Here is a 9,271-nt window from a genome sequence, read left to right as displayed (position 1 = left end):
ATTATTTCAAACCATCATAATTACTAAATCGAACTAAATGATAAGTTCTACATTTCTTGTATTATTTATGACAGCAGTTTTGTATAATAAATGAGTTTTATTACTAGAAACTTTTAAAATATGCCTATAGAAATGTTTTCATACCTACCCTATAGTTCGTTAGGCAGTTTGGGTCCAAGGATGCAAAGCTATTGTCTGTTTACTCATTGTATTTTAATGCGTACCCACCCTCATAAAGTGTCTATTGGTTAGTTTTTAAACTGTTAGTTAAAATCATATTTTCTATTCGTTACCTACTTGTAGGATACATCGAAAAAAAAAGTTGGATCATCCCAGAAGGCGGGCAAAGACGAAAATATTAGATTTAACAGATACACGGTGTTTTTGATCACTATTTTTTTACACTTTTCAAACAAATCTTGCCTTTGAAGTTCACGACGAACTCATCGACCACTATGTCTCTGCACGGTATAATTAATTGTCTGCATTCAGCATCTAAATGATTCAAAAAGCCATTGTGTTCTACATTATTATTTTTGAGTTGTAATATCCGAAATATTTGTAGAAACCGATCTCTTTTGAAGACACTCCTAAAAAACATATTTTCAACCGAAAAATTTTTTAGTTGAAAATATGATGACTTAAAATCGACCAATTATCACTGTTTGTATCTCTGATATCACCTTCACTATCTTTTTCATTATTATCACAATCATTTTGGAAGGCTTCTAGGTTTTGAAAGTTTTCTATTAGGTAACGAATAGAAAATGTGATTTTAACTAACAGTTTAAAAACTGAAATTTCAATGTTGCCAACACTTGTATTTATTATTTCTCCATATGCACTAATATTACCGAACACGTCGTAAAATTTTGGTCACCCCACCGAAAATACCTCCTTAGAGCACAATGTATCGATACCGACTGCCCAAATAAAACGGCGCACTCAAATGTAGAAGCAGGTAAAGAATTCAAATATTTTTAGAAACAATATAGACGCTAACCCTTTATTGTAATTATCCTATTTATACATTTTCTAGCATCTCGTATCCTTTAAGTACACTATTGTAAAATAAAACCTTCAAAAATTTGCCAATGAATATTAAAAATAAAGCTTCAAAGTAGTCGCTTAACAAAGCCACTATACTGGCTTTCAGAGCTGGCAGCCGAATATCCGAAAGCCACTATAGTGGCTTTCAGAGTTCAAGACATTCAAATTTCAGTTCGGAATCTGATTCCGATTGGAATCCGAACTGACATCGGAAAATAAATCTAAATCGGGAATCGCAACCGAATATAAATGGGAATTCAAATCGGAATTGAAATGGTAATCATTTATCGCATTATACGAGCCGACGAATAAAATTACACAAAGTTTAGTCTTTTTTTTATTATGTGAAGCGAGCGTTGGGACACATGCACAGAATAGCGTCTTTGCATATATAATTTTCAATGAATAATACATTTTTTATTAGAATTCTCAAACAGTTTGAAAACATTTAACTTGATTGAATAGAATATGTTATACAGCTAGAAACTTTTAAGTTAAACTAATCAATTAGAATGAATGCACAATGTGCATATTATTTGCATGTCGATTATACATACATATATTACACAAGTCAATGTATTTATGTCAATTATAATCGTGCCTTTTTTTCAAAACGCAATATATTATTAATTACTCATTAAAACATATGTATGATAATTTCATTAACTACCCACAATTTATTGTTATCCAAAATCCCAAAATAAAGGGTCGTGACTCAAAACAAGATAACAAAAGATACGCCAGAATTTTTTCCAATAAGTTATTATCGAATTAATTCAATAGCTTTGTAGTAAGAAAATATGCTTGCATTTTATTTTTAAATCAGCCATTTAATAATTTGCAATAATTTTTTTTTCTGTTCAACTCCATTTTCCCCCCTCTTTCCATACTAAATCCTAAGTGTATACGAAGAAACTATATACATATGTATGTAATATAATTTTGCATTTCAGCATGTCCAAAAGAATGGAAATGTGATGCACATTTGGTTATTGAAAAACAAAGGTATTTGTTTCATTTTTACTTACTAATAGAAGCGAGAGAAATTATACTTAAAGTTAAATTATACTTATGTATATACGCAAATACAAAATGTGTCATTGTGATATAAAACAGCTACAGTCTCAGACAGTGTATTATTGAAAATATTTCAGATACCCAGTGAATAAAGCTACAGTTATGGCAAAAAGCGAATATTTAAAAAACGCCTTCCATGAATCTAAATCTGTAGTTCTCCGTGGTACAGCAGATATAGACCCAACGGCAATGCAAGAAGTGATTAATTATATGCACACTGATAAAACAGATGGTGAGAAAAATATTTCAAGTTGGGATTCGTCCGCATTTGGGGCTATATTTTTAAATTTCATTGAATCATTCGACGATTCTTTGAATTGCATAATAATTCAAAAGAAATTTCTCTCAATTCCATACTCTTAGTTTCCACAAACATAATAAGGGGTATATAGTCCAGTCAGTGCCGGTTTTAGGGGGGGGGGGGCTGGGTCGAGTGGTGCCCGAGGGTGCCAAATAAATTAGGGCGCCGCTCGATGCGTCAAAGGCGCTTTAAATTTTAAAATTAGAGGGCCAAAAGCCATACAAAATTTTAGATAAGAGCGCTAAAGGCCAAATTTCTTTCTAAGGGTGTTTAGAAAAAATTGCCCGAGGGCGCCATTGGGTGTAAGGCCGGCACTGCGTCCAGTTACTTTAGCATAAAAAAGGGTCAACCTTGGAATGAGCGATAATAAGCTGAATTTTTGTATATACCTTCATTTTGGCGTTCTAAAAGTTGTCTCAAAAGTCTCATAAAATCTAGTGTATAAGTCGTAAGTTATTCAAGGTCAAAGGTAAAAAAAAAAAAAAAACAGTTTTTCGGGATTATCTCGGTTTCTATTGCTCCAATGATGCTAACATCTCATAACATCGATATTATCCTCAGATTTTGGAGCATTGTATATCGCTAGTAAGATTTATCGCAATTATAAGAATTCCATTTTCGTATAATTGTTGAACAGGGCAGTTTTCTTTTAGAATAACTTGAGCTATTTCTTCGCAATTGACAAGTTTTTTTCCCCTTTTTTAGCAGCGCAGACGTTGTATCACATCCACTGAATGCATGTAAAAATAAATCATGTTTTTTTAGAAACAGGATATTTGACATATACCTTGACCTTACATTACAATACGTATGTCGCAAATTTTATGCGTTGACATCATTGGAGCAATAGAAATTGAGATAATCGCGAAAAACAGTTTTTTTCACCTTTGACCTTGAATAACTTACGACTTATACAATAGATTTTATGTGACTTTTGAGACAATATTTAGAACGCCAAAATGATAGTACATATATACGAAAATACAGCTTATTATCTCTCATTGCGAGGTTGATCGCTAATTTGATTGGACTATATACATATATGTACATATGTTACAGTTGAAGTGTGTCTTCCAGTTGTAATATATGTTGACTAAACTAACCCACGTAAGCTTATTCTAATGGCGAATTACATTCCAACTGGTCAAAATATCACCTCACGGTACTCATTACCTTATTCGCAAACATTAACTCATTATTGAATTCTAAAGCATTCGTAAAAACACCAGAGCTGTCAAAACTCAACTGTTATATTACAATTGGCGCACATTGTTGGAAGTGTATTTGCGCTGTAGATATATATTGAATTGTATTCGAATATGAATGACGTAAAACGCCAGTTGCAGTATGTTACAATTGAAAATAGACGTCGTCTGTAACATATACGTAGTGTTTTTATCTCACTAAACAGGTACTAAATGTATCATACACATAGGAAATAATTATGTACACTAAAACTTGATTTGTGACCAATAATCATAAGCTTAAATCCAATACATTGAGTACATTTATGGAAAATAAAATTTAGTACGATTCGTAAAATACATACATATAATACGGCATCGTGAGATAAAAATAGTATGTATGTTACATTGAATCTATAAACTTGCAGAGTTGGACTATAATTTTATCGAATGCATGAAATCGGTGGGCGGGCGGGCCGAATGCGTGAATTAGGCATTTTTGCCACCTCTCACTCAATGGTTCGGTGATTACTGGTCACAAAGTCACTAAAATCTCTATAAAGAAACATCTGGCAGCCGAAAAGTCCATCATACTAACGATAACTATCATACTAACGAGAACTTGAGTGCCAAATATTGCGTAGTCGCGATTTGATTGGCGAATATTGTCTTTGTGACCAACGCACTGTGACTAATAATCCAACTACCCACTCAAATATCGTCTATTACAGGTTGGAAAATCAATAAATGCCCCGAAATAATTAAGATCTCCAAATTATTGGATTCAAAACAAATCAAAGTTGCCTGTCTTAAATTCTTGTATTCTGAATTGAATGAAAAAAACTATCTGCATGTAATGCGTAAATTTCTACAATTGAACGATACACTGTTGAGCGATCGGGTCAAGTTGTATATTAAGAAAAACTTTGATAAGGTGCATCTTTTATTATTGATTTTTTTGCGATAAAATTGCGATATGTTTCATAAGTATAATATTTTTGTAGGTAGTCTCAGGAACGAATTGGTTGAAACTAAATTTAACTGAAATTTCATCTGTGATTCGGGATAATGATTTGAATGTGAAATCTGAAAAAAAAGTCTTCGATGGTGTGATGAATTGGACCCAACACAAATGGTGTCGACGAAATGTTTATTTTACAGATCTTATGGACTATGTCCATTTAGATCAGATCTCCCTTCAGGTATGTAAATTGTAGATCTTTGAAGGCTCAACTCGCGAACAACTTGGTTGAGGGTGACCAGACCAATGCATGCAGGTAGATGGGACATACCACACTCGTCAACTTGTTTGTCGCACACATTTCCATACATTTTTTCGTGTCGCGCAACGTGATTTGGCCCTTAGGGCAAAGTCACACAGGAAGGAACGCGACACATTTTTTTTTTTTTGATACTTTTAAACATGTAATTTAATGTGGCATGTTTTCGGTAAAATTTTATCCTTGTATTTGTAGGAATACAATACAGCTTGTGCGAGCTTTCAGCAAAGCCAAAGTATTATATATTCGCTCCAGATAAACAAACCTTGAGTTCAAGGTTTGTTTATCTGGAACAATGGAAATACTTCAGCTTATATAAAGGCGATTCGGTTTGCTTCAGATAAACACACCTTGAGTTCAAGGGCACAACTGAAATAGCATAAATCCTATCACCCCATAAATAACAAGGCACGTGACCACACAAAGCCTGAGCCTGGAAGATTCTTCGAGAACGAGATGACATCACCTCACCCATATCCAGACCACCGATAAAGGCGATTCGACCGGGTTACGGTCACAACATAACCTCATGTCCAATATATTTATCCTTGCTTGACAATGATCGATAACGGTGTATCCCATATTTGAAGAAATGCAAGAGATCCCCCATAGCGGGGACCCAAGCACACGACGTGTCATTCTTCCCTGTGTGATTTCGCCCGTCATTATTCAAACCGCTCTCCTATGAGAGTTACGAAGGCTTTTATGAATGAAAATATATCAATTGTCCATTTTACTTTCTACAAATTTAAATATCAAATAGAAAACTACCAGGCGTCTAATCACATTCATATAAAAACGGGACTTTTCTTTAGTCAGTCTAATAATAATAAAAAAAATGTGAAGTAACCATTTATGTACCATTGTAAAAACTGTTTTAGGATAAAATGAAATCTATGGCTCCCAGATGTTATGAAGTCGAGAATAATGTGACTTGTTATGATTTGCTGGTGAAGTCATCACTATGTCCTCACCAACTTCCCACCTCGACAAAAAGAGGCCGACAAGATATGGCAACTCTGCTAGTAATTGGATCGATACAAAAAAACGTTAGTACACCTATTGTACTCAGTACATATTATGCACTTATTTGTTACTATTTGGCATTCAAACTATTTTAACCAGGAATGTGGCGACGGTACCGTTCACCGGCAGGACTCAATCCTCAGTAATTAAATTTCACATTTTTAGTGGAAAAATTAACGTGGGTTGGGTCATGACTAAGGGACGGAGGCCGGTTTCTATTTGGACAAAAAACTGGTTCACTATTGTCAATTTCTATTGTCAACCTTTTTTTTGCTCTCTAACTTTGTAGGACAATAGTAATTGACAATAGTCAACTCTCTTTCCTGGTAAATGGAAACGTCACCGCCGAAGACTAGTTTTGACTAAAGATCAGATACACGTACAAATGTAGTTGCAGATTGCTTCTCTGCTCATGACTACATTTCTACATTTTTAGGATGGTGGAAAAATCGAAGTGTACGATCCAAATCAAGACTCATGGTCTATTTTGACTGAAATTAGACTGGATCGTTATTGGTTTACTTCAGTAGTATTAAATGGAATTTTGATGATGTTTGGTGGCTTAGAAATGGATACTTTGCGAACAGATAAGGTACCTATTACTATTATTATTTATATGCTCATCTAATATATAATTTCGAAAGAGACTTTGTATATACATATGTATGTATGTAAGTATTTTTGGTTGGGAATCGAAAACAAGTCAAAGTTTCTATGACGACGATTCGATTGGTTGAATATCATTTTTTTTCGATTCAAATAAATTTAATAAAAAAAAAATAATATTTACTATTAGATTCGCCATTTTGAGCTGTTTATATTACAAATACTGAGCGAAGCCGGGTAAAACAACTAGTTACTTATAAGTATATATTTATTTAAGTATGTAAATCAAATCCAGACTTTTCATTTCCCAAACCAACTCTGGTAATTTATCGAGATATCTCAAAATATCTTTTAGTTACTCCTAACATTTTATGTAAGCCTGATTAATTCTGAATCACTGAGTATAAATTTAATATAATATTTAAATTTTTCCATTTAGTGGTTTTCAAGATACATACATACACATGTAGAAGCAAATTTCAAATTGGGTGTAATTCCATTATTTGGTATGATAATAGTCTCTGAATCAAAACTGATACAAAACGACCAAACTGATACATCAACTGACCAAATTCGTGTGGGTGTAGTATTGTAGTTTCAATCGCATAAATTTTGAAGTTACTGATCAACTGCAATAAATAAGTAACTTCAGTTTTAGTTACCATTTAACGAATATACTCACTTCTTTTTTACAAAAAAATCTACATACAATATCTCACTTTTAAATTTAATGCAGAAAAATAAATCGTTTCATCGCGTTGTGAAAAAATAATCAATTACGTAGTTCGTAAAAGTATATAAAAATAAATATTTATTTATTGTATCAGATTTATTTGAAATAGGCTTGGTATATGGATTTATCCAGAAAAGTGGTGGATGAACTGCCTCGAATGGAAAAAAAACGATATTACTCAAAAGCTATTGTAATTGATGGACTAATATATGTCGTCGGAGGCAGAGATCAGAAGAATAACATCATGACATCTGTCGAACGGTAAGCTTAACAATACTGTAAGACAACGATTATGGTAGGCAGGCAGCAATGGGATTGGGATAGTCTAAGTTGAAAGACCATTCCTAACTTACATATTTCAGTACTTTTAAAGAGCCTTATAAAATTCAAATTCACTTCTGGGTCCATAACTGATTTATTTTACATATTTATATGTATATATATATATATATATATATATATATATATATATATATATATATATATATATATATATATATATATATACAAGAGGGATACAAGAGGAACAGCCTGTTCCTCTTGTATCCTGCTCGTGCACATTAAGTAAGGCTGTACGACAAAAAGAGTGAGAATTTCAGCGCACGCCACTGATATATTTATATATGTATATATATATATATATATATATATATATATATATATATATATATATATATATATATATACATATATATATATATATATATATATATATATATATATATATATATATATATATATATATATATATATATATATATATATATATAGATATAAAATATATGTAAATACATACATATATAGATGTAAAAATAATAATAGATTATTTCAGATACGATCCCGTAACGCAAAAGTGGAGTTTCACTGCTTCGATTCCGAAAAAATTTATTTACTATGGAGTAGAAGCGTGGAAAAGTAAAATGTACCTACTCGGCGGATTAATGGAGAACAAAACATTCTGCAATGATGTATATATTTACGATACAAAAACAGACAAATGGGAATCTGGCCCACCGATGGCTGTAGAAAGAGCGGGTCACGCAGTTAGGCTACCTCCCATTTATGCATTATATTTTTGTCCGTTTCTTTGATCGCCATCAATTCTCAATTAAAATGAGACTAATCATTGCAGGTGACTATCGTCAAAAACTATTTATATGCTATAGGAGGGCAAAATATAACAAAATATGTTGCAGACATTTCATACGTTGAAAGATTAGACTTGACGACACAGATGCAATGGCAGAGAGTAGCCGATTTTCCAATAAAAAAAACTGGCATCAGTGCGACTGAATTCAGAAATAAAATTATCGCCTCTTGTAATACGCTTACTATTTATTATATTAATGAATGTGCGGAATTCATGAATTCGGCAAAAAAATTACCTCAATCATACATTCGTCCTGTCCATCACTGATTTCATGTACTCACCAAAAATTCTGCCCAATTCTGCAAGTTCACAGATTCGACGTAATATACGTACATATAATATACATATACATATGTAGTATTTTCGTCCCAAGACAGCATATTTTGTTTCACAATTCACACTAGTAAAAATTGTGTACTTTCAGTGACATCCTTAGAGAAAGTGTCACCTTTGCGACATAAAAAGGTAGAACTTCGGCACGCCACTGATATATATTATGGGTCTACGTGACGAGCCAGAATGTTAAATTACAGAAAACACAAATAACGGAAGGCAAAGATCGAAAATCGAAAGATCAAAAAAAAAGGGTGCATGGTAAACGGTACATACTCACATAATTTGCGCGTGCAGGGTACAACAGGAACAAGAGGAACAGGCTTTTCCTCCCGTATTCTGCGCGCGCACATTAATACGGGAGGAAAAGCCTGTTCCTGTTGTATCCTGCAAGCGCAAATTAAGTGAGTATGTACCGTTTACCATGCACCCTTTTTTTTGATCTTTCAAAATTTAGCCTAAATCCATTCTATGGATATAAATCCCCTCCTCTTTCTAACATCCGATCATTATCACAATAATATTCACATT

The sequence above is a fragment of the Arctopsyche grandis genome, chromosome 2, assembly GCF_051622035.1.
Source record: "Arctopsyche grandis isolate Sample6627 chromosome 2, ASM5162203v2, whole genome shotgun sequence".
Taxonomy (NCBI): domain Eukaryota; kingdom Metazoa; phylum Arthropoda; class Insecta; order Trichoptera; family Hydropsychidae; genus Arctopsyche; species Arctopsyche grandis.
The sequence above is the reverse complement of the archived record's forward strand: the minus strand, read 5'-3'. Positions refer to the sequence as shown.